This window comes from Mus caroli, chromosome 1 (genome assembly GCF_900094665.2).
Source record: "Mus caroli chromosome 1, CAROLI_EIJ_v1.1, whole genome shotgun sequence".
NCBI classification, from domain to species: Eukaryota; Metazoa; Chordata; class Mammalia; order Rodentia; family Muridae; genus Mus; species Mus caroli.
In genome coordinates, this window is record NC_034570.1 from 57239594 (window position 1) to 57254920 (window position 15327).

Here is a 15327-nt window from a genome sequence, read left to right on the forward strand (position 1 = left end):
TGTCTGTGTCTGTCTGTGTCTGTGTCTGTGTCTGTGTCTGTGTCTCTGTCTCTGTCTCTGTCTCTGTCTCTGTATATCCTGGAGAGAAAGAGGGGAGAGGCCTTGACAAAAGGAAGCATGAGATAGCTTTGCCAAAGGAAACTTTATGCCCTGTGTTTAGAGAGAGAATGGAGAATTCTCACTTTTGCTCTTTCTTAACTATCATAAACTAAAAAACAAACAAACAAAAACAAAAACAGAAAGTAGCACTTGTTTCCCCCTGACTGGTATATTCTAATACCCTTTGTATGTACACACACACACACACACACACACACACACACGATGTTGGGGAGGAGGGCCGGGAATCTGTATGAATGGTAGAATACTTCCCTGGCACCAATGAGAATCTAGGTTTGATCCTCACACTGCAAAGAGACAACTCCAGACATTGTGCTAAACAATCAAAACAACTCCAAACTCCCCACCTCCCAGACCTTTTGTTTGTTTATTTGTTTTGTTTCAGTTGTTGTGGGTTCATGACTCAGGCTAACCTGGAACTTACTGTGCAGCCGAGCTCAGAGTACCCTCCAGCTTCAGCCTCCCAAGTGCTGGGACTACAGGTGTGAGCCCTCATGCCTGCTGTCTTTAGGCATTTTAAAGTGTATCATTTGGTAGTTCAGTAGTCACTTTGTTGGAAACTGTTTTACCTTGCAGACCTGAAACTCTGAGTGCAGTAAGAGCAGCTTTCCAAATCAAAAACCTTTATTAGTGTGTGTGAGGGGGTGGGCAGTGGAAAGGGACAGGCAGAGCACTCATCTTGCTGCAGCTTGGATGGTGAGGTCACAGGACACCTTAAAGGACCCTTCTTCCCTGTAGGTTCCAGGCATCAGACTCCAGCAAGCAGTCCTGGGCGGCAGGAACTTTTCCCTGCTGAGCCATCTTGCTAGTCCCTGACCGGCTGTCACCTGATTTTGAGACTGACTTGCACTATGTAGCACTAGAATTAAAGCATGTCACACCCAGTACTAGTGTCTTTCAGGGCCATGCTATGGTGCACCCCTTTTCTCCACTGAAAGCAGCTTGAAAACACCCAAGAGTGGTAGCACTTTTCTGTATCCTCAGCGCTCAGGAAGGTAGGGCAGAAGGTGGTAAGTTGGAGGCCATTGTGAGCTACATAAGAAAACCTCATTAAGAGAAAAAAAGCTGGGCGTGGTGGTGCACACCTTTAATCCCAGCACTCAGGAGGCAGAGGCAGGCGGATTTCTGAGTTCGAGGTTAGCCTGGTCTACAAAGTAAGTTCCAGGGCAGCCAGGGCTATACAGAGAAACCCTGCCAGGAAGAAGAAAAAAAAGAAAGAAAAAAGAAAGGAAGGAAGGAAAAAGAGAGAGAGTGTGAGTTGGGCCAATTCAGTTATTCAACACAGGCAATTTGATGAGTTCCCTAAAGCAAGAAGAACTCCTATACTGTGCTGGTAGAGGCACATGCCCTTAATCCCAGCACTTGATGCCTTTATCTAAGTAGTTGGGAGGCAGAGGCAGGAAAATATCTGTGCGTTTGAGGCCAGCCTGGTCTACAGAGTGAGTTCCAGGACAGCCAGGGCTGTTGCCCAGAGTGAAAAAGAAAAGGAGGGGGAGGAAGAAGAAGAGAAAGAAGAAGAAAGAAAAAGCAGCTGAAGAGATGGTTCAGTGGGTAAGAGAGCTTGCTATGTAAATATGAGAGGACTGGAGTTCAGATCCCAGTTCCCATGTAAAAAGCCTAGCACAGCCAGCCTTGTGCACCTGTATCTTCAGCTCTGAGACACAGCCAAGAGCACCCATGGAGTTTACTGTCTACCAGTCCAGCTCCAGGTTCAATGAGAGTCCTTGACTCATGGGAATAGGTAGTGAATGAGAGAGGAGGACACCTGCTGTCTTCTGGTGTCTGAAAGTGTGCACACAGGAGTACATACCTGTGTATACAACACAGATCCATAAAAACACACACACACGCGCTCTCTCTCACACACACATACACACACACACACACACACACACACACACACACACATGAAAGAAGAAAGAAAAAAGAAAGGATGAAAATGAAAAGTTATTTATTATTTTAGGCTGGCCAGCACTCACTGTATAGTGAACCCAGGCAGTCATCTTACCTCAGTCTTCCAGGTACTGGGGTTATAAGTTTGAGCCACTGAGCTTGGGAGTCTTTCTAGTGGACCAGGCTGGCTTCTCAAAGGTAGCACTTTCCTGCCTAAGCCTCCTGACTGAAATGTCAGTGTCATGTGCTGAGGTGGAGAGAGAGCATCGTGATGAGGATTATGTGCTGCTTCTGTGGGCCCACGGCCAGTTCCCAGCACCACCCACAGTAAGGAGCTGCAGGGGGACCTGGCACCTGCCCGCCGTGGGCACCTGCACTCTTGTCTTTGTAGGCACACACACAGACATGTGCATAAATAAAAATAAAAGTAAATCTACAATTTTTTTCATGCTCATCATAGAGTACTTAGAAGATTGAAAAAATAATAGAATGAAAATTCAAATCATCCTTACTCCTATGTCTACTAGTTAAGAGAGCCCCATCTTGACACTCTCATATATTGCTATATTTTTTAAATATCTGTGTGAGATTAATGTGACCATGGAGTATAGCTACTCATTGCACTGACACCATGAACATTTTTCAGTGTCATTATATATTATTCAAAAATATGCTTTTTGATGGGAGTTGTGCTTTAGTGGAAAAAAAAAAAGGCTTTTTAATGACTACATAATACCATGCTCTGCTGATGTTATTCAAGGCATTTTTAAAAGTGGCAACTTTATTGCCACCCTGTAACAGAAGTTTCATGCTGTCAGACTACTTTCCAAGCAATTACTGGTCCATCTTCTACAGAAATAAAGTACTATCGAGCTGGATCCTAAAAGATAAGCACATTTTAAGAAATATTAAAGTAAAACACAAAATCCTAGCACAGGCTACAATTTAGGCAAAATGGAAACAGAATCTGATATTATCTGTCAACAAACAACTTCAGAAAGCTTTTCCATAAAATTAAATAATGATACGATGTGTTATCCACTGCACTTGCAGCTCTGTAATTACAGCAACGAGACATTTAATACAATAAGACTATATTTTTCAAATGTGATTTGGTGTTCCCCTGCCAGTGAGCTGGTTATTATTCCCATTTAAGTTTCATGAGCTCCAGAAAGCACGGGGAGGAGAGGAAAGTTTGTTGACTTACACAGTGCCTGGAGATGCAAAGAGAAAACTTTTTTTTTCAATTCTCGGACATTAGCAGTAGAATTGCAAGTTGATCTCTTAATCTGTGGTCCAAGAGCCCTCAATGATGCACGCAAATTTATAGCATTCAAAGTGTAATAAAAAGAGCAGCCTTGAGGTTTGATTTCCTTTCCTGCCATTCTACCTTTCAGAAAGTTGCAGTCAGACTCACCAGGGAAATACACATCAAAACCACAATGAGATATTACCTTGCTTCAGCATGAATGACCCAGTACAGCATGCCTCTAGTCTTAGTAAGAGTGCTTCAATGCAGTCGGGCGTGGCGGCGCACGCCTTTAATCTCAGCACTCAGGAGGCAGAGGCAGGCAGATTTCTGAGGCCAGCCTGGTCTACAAAGTGAGTTCCAAGACAGCCAGGGCTACACAGAGAAACCCTGTCTTGAAAAACCAAAAAGAAGAAGAAGAAGAAGAAGAAGAAGAAGAAGAAGAAGAAGAAGAAGAAGAAGAAGAAGAAGAAGAAGAAGAAGAAGAAGAAGGTCCAGTTTTACACGCATGCACACACACACACACACACACACACACAAACTTTCAAAAGACCAAGGCGAGTAGAACATGAGGAAAAGGGATGGAATTCTTACTATTGGTATGAATGTAAAGTTAAAAGTTGAAAACTGTGTGGAGTTTCTGCTAAATTAAAAAACAAAAATGGAATTACAATATAATCCAACAACCCCACCACTGGCTGTACATCCAAAGGAAAGGCAGTCTATGTGTCAGAGGGGCATCTACATTTTTCTGTTGCAGCAGTATTCCCTAGGCAAGCTATGTAAACAGCAATGTGCCTACCCACAGATAAAGATAAGAAACCATGGTACGTGCACAGAGTAGACACCATTCAGCCATAAAAACAAGATGAAACCTTGTTATCTGTGATGATGCAGATGGACCTGGAGATGGATATGTCAAGTGAGATAGACCAGGCACAAAAACTTGAGCACTGAGTCATCTCAGGCGTACGTGGAATCTAAGAAAGTGGATGTTGTAGAGATTGAGCTTAGAGTGGCGGCTTTGGGAGGCTGGGAGAGTCTCAGAGAGGGAGGCATGAAGGAAGATCCATCAGTTGGTGCTAAGTTACAGTTGTGTAACTTAAACGTTCTGGTGGGCTATTGTCAAAGACCAGGACTATCCAAAACGTCGATGGTAATACAACTATGAAAAAACTAGAAGAAAGGATTTCGAATGTTTTTACCAGAAGGAAACGATAAATGCTTGAGGATGTAGTTGTGATTATAACTCATTTTAAACATTAACCAGAATTGAGATGACACACAACACCTTGTAAATATGTGCATTTTTGTGTCTTAGTTTAAAAGCTTTTACAAAGAGAAGATTGTTACTGATTATTCATATAGATAGGATTTGGGGGAGGTAAAGGAAGTTGTTTATGGGTTTTTAGAGTTTCTCCTCTCAAATAAAAGTAAACAGAAATCAGAATTTTAAATTAAAAAAAAATTAGAAGTTGAATTATATATTACTATCGGAAATTTACCTGAAACAACAACAACAAAAACCCACCCTCCCCAACCCTAATTATGGCACTAGTGCATGCAAGGATGACAGATGCAAAGAGTGGGCCCACTTGGCCACAAATGGAAAAACCTCCTGTGAGAAGCAGAGTCAGGTTTCTTGTCACATTGCACTGTGATAAAGGGCACAGCTCTAGAGAAGGCGCCAGTCACATTCCAGGAGCGGCCTCCCCTCTCCAGACCAGATGCTCAGCTTTCCACTGTGTGAGATGAGCAGCGCGCCAGGGGAAGCCTCATGGTGGGTTAGGAGGGGAGGAGCAGCTACTGCAAAACAGGGCTCCCAGTGGCCCAGGTTCTAAGCCAGCTTTCTTATGTGCAATGGCTGAGTGACCCTGAAAGTTTTTTTTTGTTGTTTGTTTTTTTTGTTTTTTTTTTTTTTTTTGAAACTCTTCAACTCTGGTGTTCATTTTTGTTGTTGTTTCAGGGTTCATGTAGCCCAGACTGGCCTATGTAGCCGAGGATTACCATCACGTTCTGGTGCAAGGCTGCCGGGCATGCACCTTCTGCCTGATTTTAAACTCTGCTCCATTTGTTTGTCGATTTGTTTGTCCGCTTGTTTGTTTGTTTGATGTGGGGAATGGGGATGATAATATTAGTTACACAGCACACTGGGTATAGCAGTGGTGGTGTGAGGTTTTCTCTATGCATACAAAGCACACAAAAAGGGCCTAGGCAGTGTCCCTGCTGGAGCTGTTACTTTCCAAGTTACCCGCTCTGCTCCTCATTATTTTTCCCATTGATAAGGTATGCTATGCCCATTCATCTTGTGGCGGGGACTACATCTTCCACTACAAAACTCTATTCCCACCATGCTTACTATTAAGTCCCACACGTTTATTTAGTGCAGAAATGTAACTAGAGAAGACATCATATTCCCTAGCTTCCATGAGAGCTCAAAATGGCCACTAAGATGTACATAAAAAATACTAGCTGGGGCTTCCAGAAAAACTACCTCAGCTTTGGAGCTCTGCCTTAAAAGACAGACGTAGCATAGAGAATATAAGGGAAGGACAAGTGGGGTTGAGAAGTTATTTTTAAAAATACAGAATCCTAAGTATCCAACCTTGAAATTCTTTGTCATTGAGACAGAGTCTCACGATATAGAGTAGGCTGACCTTGAACTCACTGCTGTTCTGCTTAGTCTCCCATGTGCTGAGTTTTATAGGCATATATCATTATGCCTGAGCTCAGCCCTGAAATTCTTGAGGCAATGGAGTGCCACGCCAGCAACTTTCCTCCTGGGAGCTCCTTGTCTGCTGAGAGCTATAGCCCTTATGTGCTTAGGTCACTCTTATTTTGAGTTTGTTGTTCTGTGTTGTCACACCAAAGAGAAACTTGATACACTGCACTTCTTTAAGTTCCTTGAAAATAGCTAACACTTAATCATGCGTGATGACATGGCAATGGAGTCTCACTGGGTGGGGTAACATGGGCTTGTCTTTGAAAAAAATCAAACAAACAAAAACCTGCTGGAAAACTCTGCCTTACAGAGTTGCTGTAAAGATGGAGTGGGAAGAAAGCAATAGGTTGGTTTGCCCAGTCCGCCCCCACCCCCCCTCACCATGATGATTCAGTTCATAGCCTCTGCTATTTTAGGGGCCGTCCCAAAGGAAAGCCAGGTGGGGAAAATGGTCTCTTCTTGGACTAGAAAGCAGGGACATCACTTTCAGAATTCATCAGAATGAGCTTGTTTGAGGAATCTGTCACTCAGGAAGATGTCAGCTTGATAGTGATGTAGAAATCCAGGCATAAAGGAAAACCCATGGAGGAAACAGAGCTAGTTAGACGCTCAAAGTGCCCTTCTTCTTAAGTAGAGAGAGAGAGGCAATAGTTTGCAATCTCGTGATTCTGTTTCTGGAACTGAAGGCAGTCGTGTACTTGTGCTCTGTACTAAGCTCTGAATTACTCTGTGCCCCATCCAGGGGATGATGTCCAGTCATGGAAGTGCACCCATGCTTGCTGTTCAGAGTGAGGTTCCCGGCTCCTGGGAGGTGTTGTCGTGAGTTCAGCCAGTGCATCCCAACAGAGCAGCCATGAACTTACCAGCTCTGTGTCAATGTCTTTGAATGGTGGAAACTGCTGCAAGGACTTTCCCCTTAATCAAATAATGATGGATAACTCTACCTTTAAGATGAACATAGGAGGGCTGGAGAGATGGCTCAGTGGTTAAGAGCACTGACTGCTCTTCCAGAGGTCCTGAGTTCAATTCCCAGCAACCACATGGGATCCGATGCCCTCTTCTGTGTCTATCTGATGACGGCTACAGTGTACTCATATACATAAATAAACTTAAAGAAAAAGATGGATACAGGAAGGACCACAATGAACCTGGGGTCACTATGTAATTACTGAGGAATTTCTTTATTAATCTACAGCTTTATCATATTATTTTTAGTCAAGTCCTTTTTAAAAAAAGATTTATTTATTTATGTATGTACACTGTATACTGTAGCTGTACAGACGGTTGTGAGCCTTCATGTGGTTGTTGGGAATTGAATTTTTTAGGACTTCTGCTTGCTTTGGTCAACCCTGCTTGCTTTGGTTGGGCCGCTCGCTCTGGCTCAAAGATTTATTTATTATTATACATAAGTACACTGTAGCTGACTTCAGAAGCTCCGGAAGAGGGCATCACATCTCATTACGGGTGGTTGTGAGCCACCATGTGGTTGCTGGGATTTGAACTCAGGAGCTTCAGAAGAGCAATCAGTGATCTTACCCACTGAGCCATCTCTCCAGCCCTTTAGTCAAGTCCTTAAAGAACAGTACAAGGGAAGGGATGGTTCTCCAGCAATGTATACTTGTTTCATTCTAAGTTTATTCTCTCCTGACTGAGGAGAAGACCCTCTGAACATTACTGGCAGCATCCTGAGAGTGCCACTGTCACAGTACCCTGCTGCATAGCCTCAGTGATCTCATGGATGTGTAAGACATACAAAGAAGAGTGATTATTTTGTTCCATAATTCTTCCCTGCTTATCCAACCCTTGCCCTAACTTAACTGGAATGACAACCATTCATAGATATATCAAGTATTTGACGTATGTTGTTGGCAACTATATTCTGAAAGTATAGTTCTTTGTGTGTGTGTGTGTGTGTGTGACCGTAAAGAACATGGTAATACAACTCTGTTCTGTGTGTAAGAGACACACCTACATCAGTAGGTTTTGACATATCTGTACAGTGGTGTCTTTGCAGATGACAAAGGAATATATGTACTGATAGGACTCACTGATATATATTTTGGAAAAAAAGTGGATTCAGAGCTGTGGTATGTTAGTTTTTTAATCAGAATGAATATATAGAACAAGCAGGGAATCCAACTTTCTTGGTAGATGCTTTCCTAGCGTGCCAGAAGCCCTGCATCTGATTCCTAGCACTGGAAAAACAAAACAAAACAAAACAAAACAAAACAAAACAAAACAAAACAAAACACAAACCATCAAGGCTTTCACCAATTTGAGGGAGTGTGGATACTTTAAAACAAAACAAAATACCCCAAGTATAGTGGCCTACACATAATGCCAGTATTTGGGAGGTTAAGGCAGGAGGATTCCCTTGAGTTTAAATCAGACTGGGTTATAGAGTGAGGCTTTGTCTTAAAAGCAAAACAAAACAAACAAAATCACCACCATCAACAACAAAACAACACAATAACACAAAGCCAGTTGTGGTGGCATACCTCTATAATTCCAGAGTTCTGGAGACAGAAACAGGCAGGTCTCCATAAATTCAAGGGCACTATCAGCTACCAAGTGAGTTCCAGACCAGCAAAGATTGAAAGTGAGATCCTGTTTCAAAACAAAGAGGACTTGTGTGTGTGTATGTGTGTGTGTGTGTATACATAAAAATGAATTGAGGAAGGACTTAATTGGTAAAGTGTTTGCTTGAGTTTAATCCCCAGAATCCAGTATTTGAAAAATAACAAAACAAAACCCAAACTGGGAGAAAGGTGGAGGCGGCATCTGTGGAGCTCATTGGCTGCCAGTCTAGCCTAACTGGTGAACTCCAGGTCAAGGGAGAGACCCTGTGTCAAAGGATGTGATTAATATTTCTGAGGTTGACACCCAAGTTTGTCCTTTGACCTCTCCTGCACACACATGCATGTGCAGGCAATATACACATATGTAAGCAATGAATTAGAACAGCTGGGGGTGGGTGGATTTTAAGACCATCCTCAGCTATATAGGGAGTTTAAGGATATCCTGGGATACTCTCTCTCTCTCTCTCTCTCTCTCAAAAATGTCTAAGAAAACAAAAAGATACAGACTAGAAAAGAAAAAGAGAGATACACTTTCTAAATGTCCCTTAATATGTAATTTTTGATTTTGTACCATAGTGGTTTTGTATTACTAAAAAAAAACCAATTGAATCAAATGAAAAGAATAACCTTTAGAAACCGAAAACAAATTGAAGCTGATGAGCCTAACAATATACCATGTTTGTAGCCTTTCCATACAGAGAAAAAACAATTACTTTAAGAGACTTTAAAATATAGTATTTTGCCTACATATCCTATGGGACAAAAAGAATTGTGAAGAAATTTAAAACTGCAGCTAGTAGTTACTGTTAGCAAGAATATCAGCATTCTTATTTTGAAACTTATTATAACTCTATTGAAAACTAAAATGAAATCTAAGTTCACATCAGTATGAATTTGAATGAAGATATTATGTTCCATGTAAGAGCAAAAAGATAATGTATAAAAATCAAGGAATTTAATCCAACACATTGTAATCTTAAATTTAAATTGGAAAAACAAAAATGAACTCCAAATTACTTTTTTCTCTTAAAAATATATCTTCTAGCTTCCCTGTGCAAGGCACTGGGAAGCAACAAAGAGCCAGCAGTGGTAGACATTAGTATAACACTCAGGTCCCCAGGTCATGCCAGCCATGGAGACTTGTGACTGTCCCTGATTTTATGACGCTAAGACATGAGGATCACTAGGAGTTCTAGCTCAACCTGAGCAGTGTAGTGATTTCCTGGCCAGCCAGGACAACAAAGAAGCGCCCCCCCCAAAAAAAAACAAACAAACAAACAATAACACATAAGAAAGAAAGGAGAGGGAATGGGAGTTGGAGGAGAAAGAAGCCATCTGTGATGGTTTGTATATTCTTGGGCCAGGGAGTGGCACCATCTGGAGGTATGGCCTTGATAGAATAAGTTTGACCTGGTTGGAATAGGTGTGNCACTGTGGGTGTGGGCTTAAGACTCTCACCCCAGTTGCCTGGAAGTCAGTCTTCCACTAGCAGCCTTTGGATGAAGACATGGAACTCTCAGCTCCTCCTGTGCCATGCCTGCCTNGNTGCTGNCATGCTNCCACCTTGATGATAATGGACTGAACCTCTGAACCTGTAAGCCAGCCCCAATTAAATGTTGTTTTTTATAAGACTTGCCTTGGTCATGGTGTCTGTTCACAGCAGTAAAACCCTAACTAAGACACCATCCCGCTGTCTTGCCATCCTGCCAAGCCACTCTTTGGGTGGCCTGTGAAGGGGCGTTCTGGTCAGGAATCAAGACAAATAATGTCTGCACTATTAAGCATATTGAAAATCTTTGAGTTCATGGTGATGTTTAAGGACAAACTCACGGGCCACCATTTAGAGTTGCTAGAGAGTCATTATTCATTTACTCTCATTACCCTGAGAATTAGGAAAGAATTAAGTCTTTTTTTTTCCTTTGATTTCATGTACATCCTGTGTTATAAGATGGCCAAATAATTGCTTTACATTAAAAACTACAAATCTGCCCCAAAATTGGGAAACTGATAAGAGTTAGTGAGTGCATGCAGCCCTGGGGGCACCGTGGAGCCCAGTGATGTGGAGCTGCTACCTTAAAGGATTAGGGGAACTTCCTAGGCAGGTTGCTAACCACTCACCAGTCTTAGAAGTGGACAGCATCAATCTCAAAGCAGTTTTCTCTAAAATAAGTTAAAGCAAGTCTGACCAATTAATTGCCATTTTTCTGTGGGATGTAGGGGATGGAGGAAATTGGGTGAGACAATTAGCCGTGTACAAAATGGTTCTCCAACATATCCATGGTATGAGCCCGAGACTAGTAAAAAATAATATAAGCTGGGTGGTGGTGGTGCACACCTTTAATCCCCAGTTCTCAGAAGGCAGAGATTAGTGGATCTCTGAGTTGAAGGCCAACCTGATCTACAGAATAAGTTCTGGGACAGACAGGGGTACACAGAGAACTTCACCTCTCTCCCCCAAAAAGAAAAAAAAAAAGGAAAATAGGTTGTTTTGTCATATAATGTACCCTGATTATAGTCTTCCCTTTCTCTTCCCAGTTCTCACTTCCCATCTCCTCCTGATCCACTCTTTCTGTGTCTCATTAGAAAAGAACAGGCTTCTAAGAGATAACAACCAAACATGACAAAGTAAAATATAATAAGATGAAGCAAAAACTATCATAACCAAGTTGAACATGGCAACCCATCAGGAGGAAGAGAGTCCAAAGTGTAGATACAAGAGTCAGACACCCACCTGTCTCTCAGTCAGGCGTCCCATAACATACTAAACTAGTAGCCATAATATATACATGGAGAACCTAGTGCAGACGCATGTAAGCCCTGCGCTTGCTGCTTTAGTCTCTGTGAGCGCTTATGTGCCTTGCTTGGCCAGAGGGGAATAGAGGACCTCAGGAGAACAGTGAGAACTTTCAAAGGCTGGAGAGGAGCTCTGGTAGTAACTGGGAGGGCACTTTAGGCAAAATGGCTCAGTGAGTAAAGCTGATTGCTGCCATGCCTGACAACCTAGGTTCAGTCCCCAGGAACTACACTGAGAAGGAGAGAACCGACTCCCACAAGTTGTCCTTTCGCTCCATACTCACTCTGTGGCATGCATACACACACAAAACCATATACCCACAAAATAAATAAGTACATACAATTCATAAGTGGAGGGGTTAAGAAACTTAAGCTTGCTGGAATTTTTTTAATTGAAAGCGATTCTATAGAGAGGGAAAAGAGATGCCTCTATCCCCCTTTTAAAAATTCAGTATTCACTCAAAAGCACTGTGATCTGTCTTTCCTTCTGAAGAAACAGGCAGCATTTCTGAGATTCTTTGCTTCTTCTCTCCAGGCCCTGGAATGAGTAAACTCCATTCCAGTATCTAGTCAGGGTACAGCGTGTACAGATAAACTATGGCTGCTTGTGGCTATTAACAAGTAGGCAACGTTTGTTACTGCAGTAGAATTTGACCTATCTGATTTAGGGATTGCTTTAATACAGGATGAAAATAGAAGATTCTTAAAGCAGATTTCAATCAACAAGACAATATGGCAATACCTCTCTGGCCCAGAGTGAAGCTCACTGGCAGTGTGATTACTCCAGTGGGCCACAGATCTGCTGGTTTCTCTGTTCTCGAGAACTCGTGTTTTCTCAGGAATGAAAGTGAAAAGCAGACCCCTTTAGGTAGCTTCAGGACGCACAGCTCTTCCCTTCTGGTCCCAATGATTCCCCCTTAGTCAACAGGTCCTAAAATCAGAGCAGAAGGAGCCACCGAGGAAGTGCTTGCAGCATGAGGCATGTGGAACTTTTTAACACCCACCCGCCCGCCTGCCCGCCTGCCCGCCCGGGGTGCAGTGGAGGAGAGTGGCCAACTGGCAGCTTTGACCTAAGTCATTTTTGGGAATGCCAGATTAAAATTTAAGAACTCCTTCCCCATCTTCAGGCAGGATCTGGAACTTTTTTTCTCTGATTGAACTTGGAGTGTTTGGCACCCCAGTATGTAGGGCACTAGGTTTCTTTTGTCTATTTGATTTTATATGTATGAGTGGAATGCCTGCAAACTGGTGCACCACATGCTTGCGTGGTGTTCTTAGAGGTGAGAAGAAGTCATCAGGCACCCTAGAGCTGAAGTTACCAATGGCTGTGAGCCATCTTCTGGGAGCTGGGAACTGAATCCAAGTCCTTTACAAGAGCAGCAGGTGTTCTTAACTGCTGAGCCATCTCTCTAGCTCCCTCCTTTTTGGCATTTTTGTAGTATTTCCTTTGGGTCTATTTCTATCTTCCTATCTCCCTGTCTCCCTTCCTTCACCTTCACTCTGTCACCCCCCCTCCCCCACTCAATTAAAGCTTTTTCCCTCTCGTGGGGCTCTTTCTATCTTTCTGACCTTTACCTACACTCACTCCCACAGAAATACACATATATAATAATTAGAAGCTAAGATTCTCATATTGGAAAGGATGTGTGGCATTTGTCTTTCTGAGTCACTGTTACCTCACTTAATTAACATTTCTCAACTCCATACATTTTCCTGTATAGTTCAGAGTTTCATTTTTCTTTATCGCTGAATAAAATTTCACTGTATATATGTACCAGGTTTTATTATCTGTTCCTCTGTTGATGGACATCTGGGTCAATTCCTTGCTGCTATAAACAGACCAGAAGTGCATAGAGATCTGCAAGTATCTGTGTGGTAGAAAGTGGCCATTTATTTAAAGATTTTTATGGGCTCAGTTGAAGGTAGGAGATGGCAAGTATCAAATGAGAGCGGGCAAGGTGCAGAGGACACACGGGCGGGCGGTGTGTTACTCAGCTCACTCTCTCTGCTGCTGCCCTGGCTGCACTGAAGAGGAGAAGAGGCTGTAGTAGATGTAAAGTTAAAATAGACTTGCTCCATCATTAACCTCCTGAGATGGGAGAGGATTGAGAATCATTGAAGATGCATCCGGGTCTTTCATCTCTGACTGTCTAGCTCCTCATCAGCCTCTTGGCTCCTCAGTTCTTCAGTGACTGTGACTTGGGATATAGGCACGTTTCTAGTATTATTTTGCTGCCCTCTTCCAAAGATGTAGGGAGTTGATGCATGTGGCAGATTTGAATGAATATTTAGAGCCTAGAGTTGGCGTCCTATAGCCAATATTTCGTAACCTCTCTCTCAAAGAGTCTTTCTGTGTATCTTATACAAAACAGCCTCCCACTCTAAGGTCACCTGCCTCTTCTGTAGCTGGTCACCTTGGCCAGCCTTACCTCAGGCCCAAGTGCTTTCATTGGGGCTTAGAGTCCCAGTGCCATTTATCAACCCATGATCACAAATAGGCAGCTATATGTACTAGCTTCCCAGGTTCCCTGTGGGATATTCCGAAGCAGGTTCTAGCCGCTTGTCAGATTGTCCCCAGCAGGACTGAGCCATCTTGCCTCCCAGCAGTAATCCCCTCAGCAACACAGCATTGATGAACTTCTTTTCCCTGGCTCTTACTTCACCCACCCCCACGCTTTGGTTTCCTGGCAACGCCTGGGCCTCTCATACTACCTGCCTGCATGCACAGTTCCCCAGGGGCTGCTCTTCAAACACACCTAAACCTCCACACCTCATCTCTGCCCCCCACCCCACCCCCACCCCGGGTTGCAGCTAATTTCAACAGTCCGTGCCTGCATAGTGCATCAGGCCTCTCATTGCACAGTTGAAGTCTTGTTAATATCTCTGAAAAACAATGGACTGTTTACTCTGCAGGACAGTTTAGCGAAACAAAGAAGTGGTGTTGAAATTCTGAGTTGAAACTCATCTTCCCCCACCCATCCTCTACTGCATCTTTTTTTTTTTTCCCGTGGCGATAGTGGAGAAATTTGCCGTTCTTTGATGTGACTTGTGCCCCTATCCTGCGTAGGAGCTCTTGGAATGTACAGGTGACCGCACTGCCCTTGTTTTTCAGTGTGTTTGCGTGCATCCAGACGCATTTTTCCCCCTTTGATGTTGGAATGGGGAATGGACAGTGTGCCTTAGGGAGAAAAAAGTAGAAAGGGTATCTATCAGACTATACTCAGTGCTGGCTTCTGAGACTCTGACACTAAATACAACTGCTGTTAGGTAAATAGAAATTTGCCTCAAGGATATGTTGGAGGCTCTGACCAGAGGAATTGAGGAAAGGTTGGATTTTCCATACCAGGAATGAGAATGCAACCCAGCTCATCCTTTTAGGTGACATCTCCTTTGATGATCTTCAGCCTCGAGACTTATGTGGCCTGATAATGTGAATTTGCTGTGTCTACAGTTACAGCCCACATTCACTACTCTATGAACCTTTGGACTAACATGTGTTCAGTAGATTAGCACACAGAAAGGGGTATTTCCCCATAAAACAAGCGTGCTGTCCGACCCTGGGTAGGCTGAGGGTTCCGTTCATTAGGTAAGCGTGGTGGATCCTTGAAAGCAAGAATGCCACAGAGAAAAGGTGTTTCTCACTCACCGAGACCCAAGAACTGAGAATGCTTCAAAGAGGTAATGCTCCTAAGACAAGTCCACTAGGGAAGTCATGGGATTCAGTTCTTTAGGAAAACAAAACCTGATAGTTGGTTTATGATCATGTAGACTTTTAGAACATTAAAAATTCGATGATGTGGTGGCACACACTTTGAATCTCAGCTCTTGGGAGGCAGAGGCAGGCAGATTTCTGAGTTTGAGGCCAGCCTGGTCTACAGAGTGAGTCCCAGGACAGCCAGGGCTACACAGAGAAACTGTGTCTCGACAAAAACAAAACAGAAGATTCAGTGACACTTAGAAATAATGCTTGT